Source organism: Pipistrellus kuhlii, unplaced genomic scaffold (genome assembly GCF_014108245.1).
Source record: "Pipistrellus kuhlii isolate mPipKuh1 unplaced genomic scaffold, mPipKuh1.p scaffold_m20_p_2, whole genome shotgun sequence".
Lineage (NCBI taxonomy): Eukaryota > Metazoa > Chordata > Mammalia > Chiroptera > Vespertilionidae > Pipistrellus > Pipistrellus kuhlii.
In genome coordinates this window covers 177,630,049-177,650,375 of record NW_023425515.1, presented here as the reverse complement: position 1 = coordinate 177,650,375, position 20,327 = coordinate 177,630,049, and the positions used below count along the sequence as shown (strand labels likewise).

Here is a 20,327-nt window from a genome sequence, read left to right as displayed (position 1 = left end):
AGGAAGAACCCTGGAGTGATGTCCTTGGCAATGTCATGGCTCAGGAAATGTCTAACGATCCAATACGATCCATTGAACATCACACCCAGGACTTTCGCTGGAACTGCTGAGGGAGTCTGTGTTCTTCCTATGCGCTTTGCTAGGCTGTGAGGAAGAGCCTTCCAGAGAAGAACAGGAAAATGAAGCCAAGGTATGGCGACCTGAGGCTCTGAGGCCGTGGTTCTAGCCATACCCCAAAGCCAGTCTTCCGGAGCCAAGAAATTCTTTCTGCTCTGTTTGTGCTTACGTCAGTTCTCTTTAGTTTTCTATAATTTAGAACTGAAAGAATTTTAGACTATATAGCCTGGATTTTTCATGTTGCTGTTGTTCATGTTTTTAATCTTGGATTCTCTTTTCTTTTCTTCTTTTTTTTGTTTAATATATTTTATTGATTTTTTACAGAGAGGAAGGGAGAGGGATAGAGAGTTAGAAACATCAATCAGCTGCCTCCTGCACATTCCCTACTGGGTATGTGCCCACAACCAAGGCACATGCCCTTGACTGGAATCGAACCTGGGACCCCTGAGTCTGCAGGCCGACGCTCCATCCACTGAGCCAAACCGGTTAGGGCGGATTCTCTTTTTCTTTATCAGTTTTCTTTATCAGTTTTCGGTGATTCTATTTATGCAGCTATAACTTATATGCTAATTATGCTCAAATTTAAATGGTTAGTACAGATGTCTCTCATAGTCACCAAATGCTTATTAGACTCTTCCACATGGATATCCCAAAGATAATGAAAATCCACTTTGCATGGGCCTTTAGTTATCATCTCAGTCCTCCTCCCCAAACCGACTGTGTATCCCCATGTCTGTAAGTGGCATCAAAATTTATCCAGTTGCCAAGAAAAAGTGTACTAGACTTCTCTCTGACTCATCCCATCAGTCCAGAAACCTCAGGTCATTGAACCTCCTTTACCCACATTCTTTCCTCCAACCCACTATTGCGTTTGTGGCAGGTATTAAATGAGCTAACCTATGTAAAGTATTTAGAACGTGGTCCGAAATATTGTAAATCCACCTGCCTGAGTCTTCCTTTCGGCCCAGAGACCAGAGACTATCCTTGGTCCATCTTCAAACCTCCAGTGTCTAGCACCTGGTATGCTTATTGAATGAATGAATGAATGAATGACAAGACAGTATAGGGAGAAAGACTAGAAAAGCAATCCAACAGGTTGTCATTATACCTTTGGATTATGGTCTTGAGGAAAGTAGAAGAAAAGCAACTTCAAAGCTTTTAGAGAGAACAGATAAACCAAGAGGGTGCTGCCATTTCAAAAACCTCAGGCAGGCCTAACCGGTTTGGCTCAATGGATAGAGCATCGGCTGAAAGGTCCCAGGTTCGATTCCGGACAAGGGCATGTACCTTGGTTGTGGGCACATCCCCATTAGGAAGTGTGCAGGAGGCAGCTGATTGATGTTTCTCTCTCATCGATGTTTTTAGCTCTCTATCCCTCTCCCTTCCTCTCTGTAAAAAATCAATAAAACATATTTAAAAACAAAACCTCAGGCAGGAGGAGTAAGCTTGAGTGAAGACCAGGTTGCTTAAAGGGCCCAGTTCTTCAAGTCAAGAAAATGAGAGTAGAGAGGCTCTGTCTGAAGCCCTCTTCTCATCTCTTCCTCAATCTCTCCTGGCAGTAATTGTCATTGGATTGGGGTAAAATAGTGCCTATTATCTGGGCTTGGTGTCCTCTCCCCGGGCATTAATCACCATCTCCATCTGATCACCTGCATAGCAGAGCTTCTGTTTGTTGTAGTGAAGGTTGAACACTATATAACACCACCCTATCTATAAGGGGATGTCATTCAAATAGTAGATATCTTTGCTATTTTAAAAAATATATTTTTTAAATTAATTTCAGAGAGGAAAGGAGAGGGGGAAAGAGATAGAAACATCAATGATGAGAATCATTGATCAGCTGCCTCCTGCACATCCCGCCCTGGGGATCCAGCACAACCCGGGCATGTGCCCTGAGCAGGAATCCAATCCTTACCCCTTGGTTCATAGGTCAATGCTCAACCACTGAGCCACACCAGCCAGGCAATATCTTTGCTATTTAAACAATTTTACAATGTTTTGTTATAATTTTCCTGATTCTATAGTTATTTGTATTGCAACAATGTTTAAGTTTATATATATATATATATTTTTTAAACATATTTTATCGATTTTTTACAGAGAGGAAGGGAAAGAGCTAGAGAGCCAGAAACATCGATGAGAGAGAAACATCGACCAGCCGCCTCTTGCACACCCCCCACCGGGGATGTGCCCGCAACCAATGCACATGCCCTTGACCGGAATCGAACCTGGGACCCTTCAGTCCGCAGACCGACGCTCCACCGCTGAGCCAAACCGGCTTCCGCTGTATAAGTATATATTAAAGCAGCGTTTTTCAACCGCTGTTCCGCGCAGATGTTGCCTGGTGTGCCGTAGGTGCAGACAAGACAAGAATTTTATAATTTTTCACTATTTTGTTTACTTAATATTTCATAATAAAGTAATTATAAAATACTTTCTTTGTGTTTATTTGATTCCTATTCAAGAGAATTACTTTATATATAGTCAATATAGGCACAGAGTTAAATTTTTTAACATTTTCTAATGGTGGTGTGCCTCGTGATTTTTTTCATGAAACAAGTGTGCCTTTGCCCAAAAAAGGTTGAAAAACACTGTATTAAAGTATCTTTTTCTAAGCTCTGGACAGGTAGCTCAGTTGTTTAGAGCATCATCCCTATATGTCAAGGTTGTGGGTTCAATCTCCAGTCAGGCACATATAAAAATTAACCAATGAATGCATAAATAAGTGGAACAACAAACCTCTCTTTCTCTTCCTCTATCTCTAAAAATCAACAAATGAAATAAATAAAAGAATCAATAAACAAAATTTAAAATAATAATAAGAATGTCTTTTTCTAACAAAGTCAATCTACATCATTTCACTTTAACAATAATAAAAAAATCTTGTCACTCTAATATTGTCCAAGATAATTTAAATACACAAAAGGAAAAAAAAGGAAAAAACGTAAACAACAGCTGCTTTTTTTTTTTATTACACTATTGATCAGTAATAATTAAAGGAAAAAAACAAACAAAAACAAGAATCCCATTGGTATTATTGGCCTGGCCAAATGTGACATATTTTAACTTACAATTCACACCATCTGCCGTTTCTGTACAATGAGGTTATTGTTGAGTTTCTAATTAAATTTACTAGTACGTCCATTATGACATAAATTACTGTGTAATAGCCAGCGAGAATCTCCCATTAAAAATCTACAAAAGGCTCCCTCTCCCTCTCAGGGGCATGCTCCCGCCTTTCCCGTCAGCCACGCCTTCTTCTCCACCTGGGTTGCCTTTGCCTTTCTCTCTCCCACGCTCCAAGGACCCTTCTTTTGCTTCTGTAACTTGTTTTCTGAGCTACGCAGCTGAGCTGGCTCACTTCTACTACCTCTGTAACTTTCTAAATAAACTGTCTCTTATAATTAAAAAAAAAATCCACAACGAATTATACAGATATAACTTAAAGATTATTATATAATGATCTGCTAATTATATTATATTATAGCAATTGTTTATGCTCTATCCACTGAGCCAAACTGGTTTCGGCTACTTTAATCTATCTTAAAGGAGATTTTGCCTCATTGTAATGTCTAGACAAAAAAAAAAAAAAAAAATCAAATCAACTCAACACTAGAATGAGAATGAAAGCAAAGATTGGCAGCATTTACTGCATATTTCTTACAAACATAAAAAAAAAGTGACATGTACACCAACCACACTGAAATCTAATTCCAAAAATATATCCATGTGAAAATGAGAAAAAATGCTGGGTGCTCTTTTGAACATCTGATACTTATGATTTAGTTTTTGGTGAGGGACTAGCTAAGCTCATCCAAGAAAGTTAATGAGTATGATAATGGAAAATGTTTTTTATTTGGCAGGAATCCTAGCAAAATTTGATACCATTATTTTAGAACATTTATGCAACATATAAATACTGACCCCAAATAATATTACACATTGTTTAGGGAATAAAAGACAACATTAAATAATTGAAATTATAGATACAATGAATAAGATCCTGTTAAGTAAGAAAGGTTAGACATTACTGAGTTATTTTAAATACAACGCCAGGAGTAAGCTATGTTGAAGACATAGCAATTCTTTTAGATTTGTTGATTTCCAAAATGCAAATATATCTATATGTGAACATCTTGGGGCAATTTGTTTAGCAGATGACTCGACTAGGGAAGGATTTTACATTCTCAGTAGACTACTTACAGAAACTAAATCTAGACAAAAATAACCCAAGGGGCCAGAAATATGACAACGCAACAAAAATGCCTGGGAAACTATAATGAGTTGTAACAAAAGATCTTTGAAAAATAATTCTGGGGAAATCTTTCTTCTTTGTTTTTTGTATTCTTTCAACTTGATAGTGAACTTCATTGTAAAAAGGTTTTTTTAGATCAGTGAATTTAAAATATGGTCCAGGAACTATAGAACAAAATTTCAGTCAATTTTATCGTTGTTGTTAATCCTCACCACAGGATATTTTCCCCATTAATTTTGAGAGAGAGTGGAAGGAAGGAGGAGAGACACAGAGAGAGAAACATCCATGTGAGAGAGACACTTTGATTGGTTACCTGCTGCACCCGCCCTAACAGGGGAGGGAATCAAGCCTGCAACCACGCTGCATGCCCTTGACCAGAATTGAATCCATAACCCTCAGTCCAAGGACTGACACTCTAACCACTGAGAAAACTATCCAGGGCTTGAGCATATATTTTTAAATACAAATTTTCAAATGAGAAAGTCAAGTGGATGAAATGTCACTAAAAACCCAAAAGGCAGAGGCAAGGCCCTTTTCAGGAACTCTTAATTATATTAATAAAAAAACCTGATTCTACAATGCCAACTACACAGGCAAATTTCAGCTTTTATTTTTATTTATTTATTTATTTATTTATTTTTTATTTATTTATTTTTTTTTATTTTTTTTTTTCACGTCAGACGGGTCATGTGCCAAAGGCGTAACAAGGTTAATGGGCGGCACACCTCACACAGCCGCGTGAACACCCAATCATCACGCTTATGAACTCCGAAAGGATCAACAAATTTCAGCTTTTAAATGTATTTGCTCATTGCTGAAACCGGTTTGGCTCAGTGGTAGAGCATCGGTCTGCGGACTGAAACAGGTCCCGGGTTCGATTCCGGTCAAGGGCATGTACCTTGGTTGCAGGCACATCCCCGGTAGGGGGTGTGCAAGAGGCAGCTGGTCGATGTTTCTCTCTCATCGAAGTTTCTAGCTCTCTATCTCTCTCCCTTCCTCTCTGTAAAATATCAATAAAATATATTTTTAATAAATAAATAAATAAATAAATGTATTTGCTCATCATTAATATGAAATGGTATTTAGGTAAGATCTTGTAAGTAAATCATATAGGAACCAAATTTAATATATGTAATGCCCTTGAAGACAGTGACAACCTAAAGGTGTCCTTTGTTTTAAAAAGGAAGCAAGATTTATGAAAAATAGGTTATTGATGCCTAATGACATTTCAACATTGCTGCTATTGCTCATGAAGACAATTCTAAAAAAAAGGAGGAAGAATCATTCTTTTGTGATTTCTAAAACCCCAAACTAAATTTCAAAATTACTTTATTTTGCTATCCTAGACCCACTAATAACATCTTTAAAAGATTTATGATATTGAAAGAATATGGCCTTTTTAAAGTGTTCTAATCCAGATAATAAATCTAATTTGAAGAATTATAAAAAATATGGTATACTACAATTCTGTAAAAATTTATGATTGAGCCCTAGCTGGTTTGGCCCAGTGGATAGAGCGTTAGCCTGTGGACTGAAGGGTCCCAGGTTCCATTCCAGTCAAGGGCACATGTCTAGGTCGCAGGCTCTACCCCAGGAGGGGGCATGCAGGAGGCCACGGATCAATGATTCTCTCTCATCATTGATTTTCTATTTCTCTCTCCCTCTACCTTGTCTCTGAAATAAATAAAAACATATTTTAAAAAATTTATGACAAATTTGAGATGAGATGTTGCTGGCATGCAAATGGTATTAAAATCATGCGATTGGATGAGATTTGGAAGAGTTAACATAAATAGAGAAGAAAATAGAACAAACTTAATTAAGCCTTGGAGCATTCCTATATAGAAGGAAGTGATTTTGATGGGACATTAATGTATTAAGACTCTCAAATCTTGGCTGAATGAGACTTCAGGTGGTGCATACAATGCAATATATAGATGATGTATCGTAGAAATTGTATACTTGAAACCTATATAATCTTAACTCCAATAAATTTAATTAAAAAAAAAAGACTCCCAAATCTTGTGATTTTTCTAAAATCAAATAGTGAGTATGAGTCCCACACTGCTCTCTCCCCTGAGAATTTTAATCTTGAGTGAATATGCATAGTAATGCTGAACCGATTGCTATGGGTGTCGGCTTATAGAGTAGGGCTTCAGGTGTGAGCTCAGGAGTCATACCGCTGATTATAGATTTGAATTTCAGCTCCACCACTCACTAAACTGTGTGACTTTGGGCAAGTCACCTAACTGGGCCTGGGTGCCTTCACTTGTGCAATGGGTGTCAGAATGACAGGTCACACTTACTAAGGCCTCATTACTTGAGGATTAAATAGGCTCATTCCTGTGAAGGGCTCAGAGCAAAGCTTGGCCCAGGGAGGGATCCCATAAAGAAAGCTGTCCTTAGTCCTAGAGAGCTAGCACACAAATTCCTGTGGCCATGACCCCTCTTCCTCTCCCCTCGGCCTGGTTATTTGTCCTTCAGCTCTCTTTAAGAGAGACTTTTGCTCAGCTGGTGTGACTCAGTGATTGAACATCGACCTGTGCACGAATTTTGTGTACCAGACCTCTAGAGTGTGTGTGTGTGTGTGTGTGTGTGTGTGTGTGTGTATAAAATGATTTTTAGAAAGAGAAAAGGAGAGAGAGAGAAACCCTAATCCTAATCACTGACCAGGGATTGGATCTACAACCTGGGTATGTGCCTGGACAGGGAATTGAACCCACCACCTTTCGGTGTACAGGACTACACTCCAATCAACTGAGCTACACAGGCCAGGGCATTGTCTTTACTTTTCCCTCCTCCCCAGCAAGCTGACAGCTTTTGGAAGGCCCTGGACTGTGGCTCCGCACCTCAGAGGCCCCAGAACCTGGCAGGGTGGGACCAGTTCATGTCTTTTTTTAAAAAATATATATATTTTATTGATTTTTTACAGAGAGGAAGGGAGAGAGAGAGAGAGAGCTAGAAACATTGATGAGAGAGAAACATCGACCAGCTGCCTCCTGCACACCCCCCACCGAGGATGTGCCCGCAACCAACGTACATGCCCCTGACTGGAATCGAACCTGGGACCTTTCAGTCCACAGACCGACGCTCTACCACTGAGCCAAACCGGTTTTGGCAGGGACCAGTTCATGTCTAACAAGTGGGAGAATAAGTGCATTTTAAAGGAACGGAAAGAAAAGGGGGTCTTTCCACTGAGTCAAGGAGCCCAGATGAAATCTGGTCAACTTCTTGTTCCCTTTAGCAGAGCCACAAACTGACACTGGTCATGGCTCAGTCCTGAGCTCCAGCCACTGGGGTGAACCCTCCCAGACTTGACATTAACTCCAAGGCTCTCTCGACCCGGAGGGAGGGAGGGAGGGAGGGAGGGAGGGAGGGGTAGAAAGGGGAGCTTTTTTACACAAGTGCGCAGTGACAATGACAGGTGGGCTGTCTACCCAGCCCGAGGGGTAAATAAACAGCACAGGTGCCCTGTAAGCGAAGGAGAAGAAGCAGGCTGTTCACAACAAGGCTGGCTGGCTCCTGGCGTGCTGAGTAGCTACATTTTCATTCTGTTTTTTTCCAGTTCATGCTGTTTAGAGCATGCATTACCTTTTGAAGCAAAAGCAAAACCTGAATAAAATATCGCTTTCAGAGACCGGTTTGGCTCAGTGGTAGAGCGTCGGTCTGTGGACTGAAAGGTCCCGGGTTCGATTCTGGACAAGGGCATGTACCTTGGTTGTGGGCACATCCCCAGTAGAGGGTGTGCAAAAGGCAGCTGATCAATGTTTCTCTCTCATCAATGTTTCTAACTCTCTATCCCTCTCTCTTCCTCTCTGTAAAAAATCAATAAAATCAGCCGAGACCGGTTTGGCTCAATGGATAGAGTGTCGGCTTGGGAACTGAAGGGACCCGGGTTCGATTCCGGTCAAGGGGGGTGTGCAAGAGGCAGCTGATCGATGACTCTCTCTCATCAATGTTTCTAGCTCTCTATCTCTCTCCCTTCCTCTCTGTACAAAATCAATAAAATATATTTTTAAAAAAATCAATAAAATCAATAGTAAAATAAATAAATAAAACACATAAAAAAAACCACATTGCTTTCAAAGCCGTCTTTTTTATTTTTTGATCCTCGCTGGAGGATATATTTTCACTAGAGGCCTGGTGCACAGATTTGTGCACTGGCAGGGGTGGGGTGGGGCGTTCCCTCAGCCCAGCCTGTGCCCTCTCTCAGTCCGGATGCCTTGGGGGATGTCTACCTGAAGTGGAGGTGGGAGAAGCTCCTGCTGTCAACGCTGTGCTCATCAGCCATGAGCCTGGCTTCTGGCTGAGTGGCGCTCCTTCTGTGAGAGTGCACTGACCTCCTGTGTTGAGCATCTGCCCCTTGGTGGTCAGTGGGTGTCATAGCGACTGGTCATTCTACCATTGGGTCAATTTGCATGTTAGGGTTTTATTATTTAGGATTGAATTTTTACAGAAAGCGAAAGAGAGAAAGATGAGACATGGATCAATTGCTTCCCCAAAGTCCATCCACCAGGGATCAACCAGAAACCTGAGTATGTGCCCTGACTGGGAATTGAACCCTTAACCCAACCAACCGAGTCACACCAAAAAGAACTGTGGCTGATTATTCTTTATTTTCAATGGAGTAGATGCCAGACTCCTTCCCCCAGATTCTGCACACATACAAACCCCAAACCCCAGGAATTAAATCATTATCATTATCATTATACAAAATTACAAGGAAGAAGAAGAGGTGGTGGGGGAGGAGCCAGGTCCTGGAAAGGTCCGGGTGTGAAAAGGCCTTTGGGTAAAAACAGGAGCAGATCCAGTTTAACCAGATGGCCCGCAGCCTCTTACCTCACTGCAGGCCTTACCCCCAGGCTCCAGAGCTCCCGCACACCTGGTGAGGGGGTGGGCAGAGGAGGCGTGGAGGAGTGAGGGGGTGGGGCAGCACGTGTAGGGGCAGCACAAAGAATGTCTTGGACTTTGCCACATTCCCTCTGCGACGGCACTTAAAAAGAAGAAAAAGAAATGAATTTCCATCTGCTCTTTTGCTATAAGCATCTAATAACATGTTTCTGAGGCAAAAACAATGACAACATTTTAAAAACACGATTTTCAAAGCAGTTTTTCGAAAGGAGCTCTCCTTCGCTTCTTTGCCTCTGGGCCAGGCCATCCTGCAGGGCCGGTTGGTGGGTGGAGAGGCTGGCCAGGCCCTGACCTGCGGGGTCCCGGCCATGCCCGCCTCCCCTTGCTGCCATCTTAGCAGAAAGAGCCGCATGCAGATCCTCAGGCCCAGATGGGAATGAGTCCCCCACAAAAACGCACGACCCCGAGACCCTCCTAGGTCTTGCACAAGTGAATTTTACAACCGGCACAAAAACTCTGAGGATGTTGGAGTGTGGAGGATCCACTTCCGGTTTTCCTAAGACTGTCTTCTGCTTAATTAAGGAAACCACTGAGGTGCTCACAGCTGAAGAAACGCAGGAAGGACCAGGAAGGGAACTTCTCCCAGCTCCACCTCCCAGGTTGCCCCAGCATCCAAGCCAAGGGTGGACTCCCAAAATAGGGCTGGGGGTTGGGAGTGGGAGGGCAGGGGGGGAGGTGTCAGGCTTTGAGCGCTCAGGCTCTGGAGCCAGGCCAATGGACCTGGGCTTGGGTCCCTGGGGCCTACCTTCGTTTCCTCGTTTATAAAACTGAGCCAGGGCGGTTGTGTGGGGCCCACCTGCGTGTGGTGCTCCCGCGGCCGGCCGTCCTGGCCAGTTTTTCAATAAATCCTTTTTTAAATAATAATAATAATAAATAATAAAAATAAATAAAACTGATCCAGGCACTGCCCTACAGGCCTGATGCATATTAGTTCATTTCATCCTGCCCACCACCCTAGGAGGGAGTTGCTATGATTATCATTTTACAGAGAAAAAGGTTAAGGAAGTTACTCAAGTCACACAGCTAAGTGCATGGCAGAGTGAGAGTCTCTGGTCCGGTAGCTCAGTTGGTTAGAGCATTGTCCTGATGGGCCAAGGTTGTGGGTTTGATCCCAGGTGAGGGTACATACAAGAAACATACCAGAAGCAATCAATGAATGCATAAGTAAGTGGAATAGCAAGTGGATGCATCTCTCCCTCTCTTTTTCTCTCTTGCCCTCTCCCACTAAGTCAATCAATCAATCAATCAATCAAATCGCAGAGTTGGGATTTGAACTCAAGCAGTTTGCTGCCACTAAGTTCTAGGGCCCCTCACTGCACAAACATGGTAAAGTCCTTCCTAATGAGCTTTAAAAAAAAGTAAAAAAAAAAATAATAATGGAGCCAGCCAGTATTATTAAAAAAATGATAGCGGCTTAGTAGTTGAGCATCAATCTATGAACCACTAGGTCACAGTTCCATGTGAGCCTGATCCCCAGTTTGGGGCATGCAGGAGGCAGCAGATGAGTGATTCTCTCTCATCATTGATGTTTCTATCTCTCTCTCCCTGTCCCTTTCTCTTTAAAACCAATAAAAATATTTTTTTAAAATAATAACAGTGGATTTAAAAGTAAGAAGAAGAATAGAAAAAACAAAGGAGAGAATGGAGAAGAGAAAAATCAAACAAAAAACAGAAAGCAGACCTTGGTGATATAGGCAGCTGCTAAAATTTCCTCTTTAGTGCTTTTATTTTAAAACTAGAGGCCTGGTGCATGAAAATTCATGCACTCAGGCGGGTCCCTCAGCCCTGGCCTGCACTCTCTCGCAGTCCAGGACCTTTCAGGAGATGTCCATCTGCTGGCCTAGGCCCACTCCCCAGGGGATCAGGCCTAATCTGTCAGTTAGACATTCCTCTGGCAGCCTGGAGCCCTCAGGGGATGTCCAACTGACAGCTTAGGCCTGCTCCCTGGGGTGGAGTGGACCTAAGCTGCAGTTTGACATCCTTAGCACTGCTGAAGAGGTGGGAGAGACTCCCGCCACCACCGCTGGGCTCACAGCCTTCAGCCCAACTATGGCAGAGCAGAGCTCCCCCTATGGGAGAGCACTGACCACCAGGGGGCAACTCCTGCATTGAGCGTATGCCCCTGGTGGTCAGTGCGTATCATAGCAACCAGTTGTTTCCCAGTTAGGGTCAATTTGCATATTACCCTTTTATTATATAGGATAACATTTATGCTTTTTAAATTCTTTTTTAAAGTTATAATTCTAATATGTGCTCATAAATATTTCAAACAAAATTTTAAAAACTCACCATTGCCTGGCACCTGTGGCTCAATGATGGAGCAACAATGTATGAACCAGGAGGTCATGGTTTGATTCCCAGTCAGGGCACATGCCCAGGGTGTGGGCTCTATCCCCAGGGAAGGGCATCCATGATTCTCTCTCATCATGGATGTTTCGCCTCTCTCTTCCTCTCCTTCCTCTCTCTCTAAAATCAATAAAAGATATATTAAAAATAAAGTCACCATCATTATAAAAAAAAACAGTATGGAGATTCCTCAAAAAAATTAAAAAAATAGTACTTCCAGATGATCCAGCAATCCCACTTCTGGGTACTTATCCAGAGGAAATGAAAACAAGACCTCAGAGATATTTGCACTCCCATGTTCTATGGAGCATCATTCTCAATAGCCAAGATATGGAAACAGCCCAAGTGACCGCTGACAGATGAATGGATGTTCTTCAGCTATGAGTAAGAAGGAATTCTGCCATTTGTGACAATATGGATGACTCTGGAGGACATTATGCTATATGCTAAATGAAATAAGCCAGACAGAGAAAGACAAATATTATAGCAGGATCTCACTTCTAGGGGGAGATTTTAATTGAATTAAGTTTAGAGGTCTAATGTATTGGCATAATGACTGACTATACTTAATAATAATACTGTATTGATCACTAAAATACGCTAAGAGCCCTGGAATGTTTGCTCAGTGGTTAGAGCATCAGCTCAAGGACCAAGGGGTTGAAGGTTCACCTCTCAGTCAAGGGCGAGTACCTGGGTTGCAGATTCCCTGCCCTGGTTGGGGGTGTGCAGGGAGGCAACCTATCAATGTGTCTCTCTCACATGGATGTTTTTCTCTCTCTCCCCCTTCTTCCCTCCCTTCCACTCTCTCTAAAAATCAATGGGGAAAAAATATATCCTTGGGTGAGTGTATATATATATATATATATATATATATATATATATGTTAAGGGAATAGATTTCAGGTACACGCATCACACACAAAAAGAGTGGTAACTACATGAGGAGATTATGTTAACTGGCTTGACTATAATAATTACTTCACAATGAATATGTATATCAAATCATCATATTGTACAAAAATACATAATTTTTATTTAAACATATATAGATAAGTGTATTCTTTCATTGGATTTTTCATCACTTTGCACAGCAGGGGTTCTAAATATCTTTTTATGTTCCTCAGCCATTTCTTTTGTATGTGTGTTTTAGTTTTTCATTTATTAGTCACACGCTTTCTGGAACAGACTGTTTCTTAAACAAACTAAATATAAAACATCCATTCAAAACACTTTTGAAATCCAAATAATTTTTTTTTTTTTTTGGTAAATAATGATTTACAAATGAAGTCATTCCTTTCCCCTTAACATTTTGACAGGTTATTAATTAATTTTTTATTGTTTAAAGTATTACATATAGTATTACATATGTCTCCTTTTCCCCCTATTAACTACCCCACTCCTCAGCCATTTCTCTTGTGAATTGCCTATTTATTTTATTATTTAAAAAATATTTTTATTGACTTTTTACAGAGAGGAAGAGAGAGGGATAGAGAGTCAGAAACATCGATGAGAGAGAATCATCGATCAGCTGCCTCTTGCACATGCCCTACTGGGGTTGTGCCTGCAACCAAGGTACATGCCCTTGACTGGAATCAAACCTGGGACCTTTCAGTCTGAAGGACGACGCTTTATCCACTGAGCAAAACCAGTTTCGGCTATTTCTTTATTTTTTATTGTCATTTGTTTTTAGGTGAGCTGTCCTTATACTGTGTATATCACATGTATTTTATAAATAGTTACTCCCAATATGTCATTTTTTAAAAAACAGATATATTTTTATTGATTTTAGTGAGGAAGGGAGAGGAGAGGAGAGAGAGAGAGAGAGAGAAACATCAATGATGAGAGAGACTCATTGATTGGTTGCCTTCTGCATGCCCCCTTACCGAGGATCGAGCCCACAAACCAGGCATGTGCCCTTGACCAGAACCAAACTCGGGACCCTTCAGTCTGTAGGCCAATGCTCTATGCACTGAGCCAGACCAGCTAGGGCCCAATATGTCATTTTTAAAACTTAGTTTTGGACGCTTGCAATATATACGTTTAATTTTCCCCCCTCATTACACGAGTCAATCTTGTACATCATGGCTCTGGTTTGGTGTTTGTTAGGAACACTTTCCTGAGCCCACATTAGAAACGTGTTCAGGTGTTTTCTTCCTGAATTTTGGTGACTTTAGGTTTAACATTTAAATCTGTAAGGGAGCTCCACTCTGCCTGGGCCACAGTCCAGCCTCTCTGAGAGTTGTTCCTCCCAAGCACAGTGACTCGCTGGGGCTTAAATATTATGGCCTGACTTTCCTGCTAGAGAGGTTGTCACACAGTGAGCCATCCTCAAACAAAGAGCTCTTTTCCTTCTAATCCTGCAAAAAAATCAGCTCGATGTGGGAAACTACCTTCCCCGTCTGCCCTCCGGCAAGCCCCACTAATCCACAAAATCTGCTCTTTGTTCTGGGTATCTGCTTCCCTCTGGGTCTCCATCACCTTCACCTGACAATTAGAGGCTCGCACTCCCCTACTGGCCCTGCCACCTGCACACGGCACTTCATCCCCCTCACCCAGTGAGTCACACTGGAACTTCTGCAGGGCTCACAGCCCAGGTACTCATTCCATAGCTAGAGCCTGCCAGACAGGAGGTGCTCCCTACATGTTTGTTGACTAAATACAGTATATGAACAAACAAGTAAATTGAGTGCTTACTCTATGCACTCTTAGACTATTCATCTCTACATACTTTCCTACCTACAAAGTAATTTATTATAAAATACTAGAGGCCCAGTGCTCGAAATCACGCGAGACCCAGGCCTGCCGTGCTGCTGGGACCCCAGACCCATCACCGGGAGCCACAAGCCCCACCACGCCCTGTGAGCTGTGAATCCCCACCCTGCTGCTGCAAGCAGCTCGTGGGCTGGGGGGTAGGGACCCTGAGGTGCTCCATGCACCTCCTAGTGACCAGTTGTTTTGTCGTTCCAGCCACTGGCCTTTCATAATATAGATTCTCAATGATAGGAGTCTATAAAACGTACCTGTCCCCCATAATCCTGTCCCTATGGTAACCACTGAGAACAGCTTGACATACACATATTATTTTGGCCCTAGCTGGTTTGGCTCAGTGGGTAGAGTGTCAGCCTGAGGACCGGTCAAGGGCACGTACCTCGGTTACAGGCTCCTCCCCGACGTGGGCCCTGATCAGGGCACATGCAGGAGGTAACCAATCCATGTTTCTCTCACATGGATATTTCTCCCTGTCTTTCCTTTCCTCTTCCATTCTCTCTAAAAAATCTATGGAAACATATCCTCGGTAAGGATTTAAAAAGCAAACAAATACTATTTTCCATTCTTCCAACAGCTGTTAAGATAGGTATTGTTATCCTATTTTTCAGTTAAGGGAAGTAAGACCCAGAAAGGTGCAGCCGCTTGATCAGGGTCATAGAGCTGGTAAGTGGTTGAGTCAGGATTGACAGGAGTAGTCTTCGCTCCTGTCACTAAGACTTACTGTTACACCCACAGATGAGTACGTGAAAGGTCCTGAAGTCTTTTTGTGGAATTAAATGGGAGCAGCCAGCAATGCCCGAACTGAGAGGAATATTGGAAATAGGAGGATCCCCTGATGGTGTCTCTTGGTTCTCCAAGGCTCTAACATTCGGGGATTTGATGCATAACCCAGGATCACACGTGGTGTTCCATACAGGGTCAGGCCCTGGATAACGTGTTCACCCGCAGAGGAGGTCACAGACCTGGACGGAGCCTGAAGGACATTGTGATGGGGGATGCACCCTAGACAAAGTTCAGGAGACTGGAGCCCTAATCCTGGCTGTGCCATATACCTGCTGTGTGAATTTGGGCAAATCACCTCAGCTCTCTGAGTGTTCACTTTGGGTTTGTAGAATAGAGAGATGATAAAACCTGCTCTCACCGAGTCACCGCAGTCATGGGGAGGTAATGGGCATGAAACTGGAAGTGTTGGGGGACCTCTTGCTCCCTAAGTCTCTTGTGCTTTCCTCTCGCTTTGTACTTAGTACTCCGCATTGGAAATACCTTTTTACGAGTCTGGCATCACTGAGCAGAGAAAGGGAAGAAATCATACAATACATATAAGTGTATATATGGTAAGTGCCAAGTCCTCCTTGTGCATTAGGCTTGTTGGACAACACGGAGTTAAGCTTACAAACTCCAGAAACAACTGCCTGGGTTCAAATTTCTAGCTCCACCAATTCAAATTGTGGGAATTGGGGCAACTTACTTAACCTTCCTAGGATTCAGTTTCCTCATCTAAAGCAAGGATAAGGACAGCACACACTTCATCCTATTTATAATAAGATTAATTGAGCCATTTATGACACTTAATGGGTTTGGGACAGGGGTCAGCCAATTTCATCCCACAGGCCAAATCTGGCCTGCTGTGGATTTTTATGCAGCTCATTAGCTGAAAACAGTGTTCACATTTATAATCCCATTAAAAAACTGAGTGGAAATTTCCTTTCTCTTACGTTATATAAGTACCTACACGATAGCTTCCATTTTGGCTCTTTGCCTATAAATCTTAAAATCTTTACTGTCTGGCCCTTCACAGAAAAAGTTTGCCAACCCCAGGTTTCGTATAATTTCTTACCCCTAGGAAGAGCCCAGGGACTGTTAACTATTTATTGAAATGGTACGAGATATGTATTTTTGTCTGTATTTTTAAAGATGGTAAGATTAAAGTTGAGAGACGGTTAGTGACCATGGTCACACTTATAATTCTGGCAGCATTGATCAGGAATGAGTCTGTGAGGGTGCCAGGGCCCACCTACACAGATGAGTCCTCGGTCCTCACCAGTCCACCGCTCAGGTGCCTGGTCCGGGAGAGGCCTAGAGGAATCCTGCCCTCAGCACAGGAGGTGAGGCACCAGTTCCCTTCACTGTGGATCGCTCCATGGAATCCTCCATCTGAGGTTTTCAGCAGCCCAGCCTCATCCACCCAGCATACCTTCATAAAACAAGTGTTTATGGAGACGCTCTGGGCTTCACTGTTTCCCTGCTCAGTCTGAGGGTGGGACCGCCAGGCAGCGGATGGGCTCCTGCCCAGGGCCTCACTGCTGCAGCTCAGAAAGCCTTGCCAGAGGATGAGTGGGGGAGGAGGCCCAGAACGGCTGCAAGGACAAGAGACATGGCTGAGTGCTGACCCCGGATCAGAGGGAGCCCATGAAGGAAGGCTCCCTCGGTGAACTGGGCATCGTAAATTTGTATGGATTAAAAGCTCAGGGTTTGGAATCCCCGCTCCAGCCACTATTTATGTGGCCTTGAGCCAGCCACTTCCTCTTCCTGTCTAGAGAGGCAGAAGTGACCTTAACAACCACCCAGGCACAGGCCTTCATTTTGCAGTTAAGAAACTGCTATGGGCTAAATTGTGTCCTCCTAAAATTCATATGTTGAAAATATAACCCCCAGTACCTCAGAATGTGACCTTCTTTACAGAGGTAATCATAAAATGAGATCATTAGGAAAATTTGGAGACAGGTGTGCAAATAGGAGAGCACCATAGGAAATGAAGAAAAGATTGGGGTGTGGACTCCATAAGCCAAGTATCATTAAAGATGGCCTGCAAACCACCAGGAGCCAGGGAGGAGGCACAGACAAACTCCTTCCTAGTAGCCCTAAGAAGGAACCAACCCTATTTGACACCGTAATCTCAGACTTCTGGTTTCCAAAACTCTTAGATGATGCATTTGTGTTATTTAAAACAACTGCTTTGTGGTATTTTGTTATGGCAGCGCTAGCAAACAGTTACAAAAATTGAGTCCAGGAGACCTGAATTCTTGCCCCAATTAGATTTAGCTTTGTAACAACCCTTAATCTTGTCTTTAAAAAAATTATAAGAGAGAAAGCAGGATATCGGCATAAACACCTAAACTGCTGCCTCACACAACAATTTCAAAACTACAACTAAAAGACAAAACGGACACCATCCAGAACCACAGGAAGGCTGGCTGAGTGGAAATTCTAGAACTAGAAGGAAAGAGAAAAGCACACTGTGACCCAGAGGAACTGCAGAAAGCAGAGGTATGGAGGCGGGTGCGCTCCAGGAGAGTTGGCAACTGAGTGGCTAGCTTTCTCAATCGGGAAGGAGACAAAAGCTCCTGACGGCTCTGAACTCCAGTTCTGGGTGATAATCTGGAGACCCAGACCCATTTGGAGAGAAACGGGACTGTCTGGCAGTGGGCAAAACTCAAGGGCAGCTTTCTCTCAGAGATGCTTGCAGCGATTACCGTGGGACACTGAAACCAAGGGGCTTCTTAGGGCAGGGCTGACAGGAAGCCATTGCTGTTTGCTTTGCCCTGGGACTTCGCCCCATCCAAGCTGAACACAGAGGCTTTTGCAAGTCTTGTCTCATAAGGGTGTCCCCAGCACGGAAGTTCTCCCAGTGTAGACACAGCTGATTCTCACAGCCAATTGGCCTGGGGGTCAATTCCTCCCAGTGATACCAACAACAATCAATGCTTAACTACAACAAGACTGTGCACACATCCCACAAAGGGGTGCACCAAGAGTGTCCACCTCAGGTAACTGGGGAGGCTGAGCCACTGGGCTCTATAGGACACCTAGCACACAAAGCCACTCTATCAACTCAGGGAAGCAGCCAAAATGCGGAGTCAAAGAAACAGGTCACAAATGAAAAAAATGGGGGAAAGCAAACTACTGAATATAGAGTTCCAAAACCACGATTATAAGGTTTTGCAAGAATTTTCTAGAAAAGGCCAATCAATTTAGTGAGTCACTCGAGGATATGAAAAAGGACCAACTAGAAATTAAGCATACACTGACTGAAATAAAAAACATTATGTAGAGATCCAACAGCAGCCTAGAGGACAGCAAGAATCAAGTCAAAGATCTGAAATATGAAGAAGCAAAAAACACCCAACTGGAAAAGCAAAAAGAATCCAAAAATATGAAGATAGTGTAAGAAGCCTCTGGGACAACTTCAAGTGTACCAACATCCGAATTATGGGAGTGCCAGAAAAAGAGAGCGAGCAAGATACTGAAAACCTATTTGAAGAAATAATGACAGAAAACTTCCCCCACCTGGTGAAAGAAATAGACTGATAGCCCCGAGGGGTCATGGTTCCTATTCAAACCAGAACCTGTTTCAAAAGCACAGAAAACCCCAAACAAAAGGAATCCAGAGAGGACCACACCAAGACACATCATGAGTAAAATGCCAAGAGCAAAAGACAAAGAGAGAATATTAAAAGCAGCAAGAGAAAAATAGGGAGCACCTATATGATTGTCAGCTGATTTCTCAACAGAAACTATGCAGGCAGGAAGGGAGTGGCAAGAAATATTCAAAGTGATGAATAGCAAGAACTCTAAAGCTATCATTGAGAATTGAAGGTCAGATAAAGAGCTTCACAGATAAGAAAAAGCTAAAGGAGTTCATCACCCCCAAACCAGTGTCATATGAAATGCTAAAATGTATTCTTTAAGAAGAGGAGAAAGAAGAAAAAGGTAAAGATAAAAATTATGAATAACAAATACATGTCTATCAACAAGTGAGTCTAAAACTCAAGTGAATAAAAAATCTGATGAACAGAATAATCTGGTGAATATAATAGAATCAGGGACATAGAAAGGGAATGACTGACAGTTCTGGGAGGGAAAGGGATGTGTGGGGTGTGGGAAGAGACTGGATAAAAAAACACAGTAATTGGAGAACCTCCAGATAGGAGCAACTCCAGGCTTGTGAACTCTGCTGTTTCACGAGACCCCATCTTCAGAAGGGCCCCAGGCTTGGTTCAGTGCTCTGCTGTTGCCCCTTTGAAATTCTTAATAATTTCGTCTTTGAACTTGTGTTTTGTATAAGAAATCTGAGAGGATGATGGAGCCTGTGCATGAGCAGAGTAGATAAGCACCATGTGACGGCCATTCCTTGCTACCCTCATTTGCAAATACATACAGTATTCAGGAGACTGTGAGCACAGAATTCTAGTGGACTCACTGCAAGAGAAAGAAAGTGAGCCACATCTACGCCTGGGTAAGTGTGAGCTCTGATAGTCCCTAGGGGTCATGGTTCCTATTCAATCCAGAACCTGTTTCAAAAGCAGGAAGAGGACAGTGGCATTCTCAGAGTCTGGGGAACCTGCTCCCATCACTTCTTACTCATGTTACTTTCCTGTATTAACCGAACACTGGTCTGAGATAGGGCAACTCAAAATTCACCTCATTCCTTATTCATCCGTAATTATTTCATATGGTGAATTATTAGCAGCGGTGGTTATTAAGATTAACATTATTATATGTAGTAGTAACTCTTGTTTTATTTCTTTCGTTATTCATCAGTAAACCATGCTGATAGAATGTGTGCATAACAGAAGTGAAATAAAAGCAGCTGAGTCTGGTACAGCATTACCATTGTTCTGGTGAACATGTATGGTTGTATGTATGTTTGGCCAAGCTATGGAACACAAATTGTGTAAATTGGGTGATTCTGCCCAAGAGTTAAATGCTCTTATAGTTGGATTTGAAACCAGAATTTTATTTAGAATATATAACATTAAGAACAAAGTTATTATGTTTGAAAGGACTGAGAAAACTTCAGAGCCAAGAATGTAAGACAAAGTGAGAGAGGTGTAGGGAGCTGGCCGGTAAAGTGTCTTTTTTCCTTTTTTTTTTTAATATTTTTATTGATTTTTTACAGATAGGAAGAGAGAGGGATAAAGAGTTAGAAA

General features: G+C 42.5%; 1 non-coding gene across 1 annotated transcript; it reads right to left on the bottom strand.

Annotated features, from left to right (window-relative positions):
- Nucleotides 1-5,046: 5,046 nt before the first annotated feature.
- LOC118725187 lies at nucleotides 5,047-5,150 on the bottom strand. The gene has a single exon (XR_004989914.1). It is a non-coding gene; the product is annotated as a small nucleolar RNA U13 (small nucleolar RNA).
- Nucleotides 5,151-20,327: the final 15,177 nt, after the last annotated feature.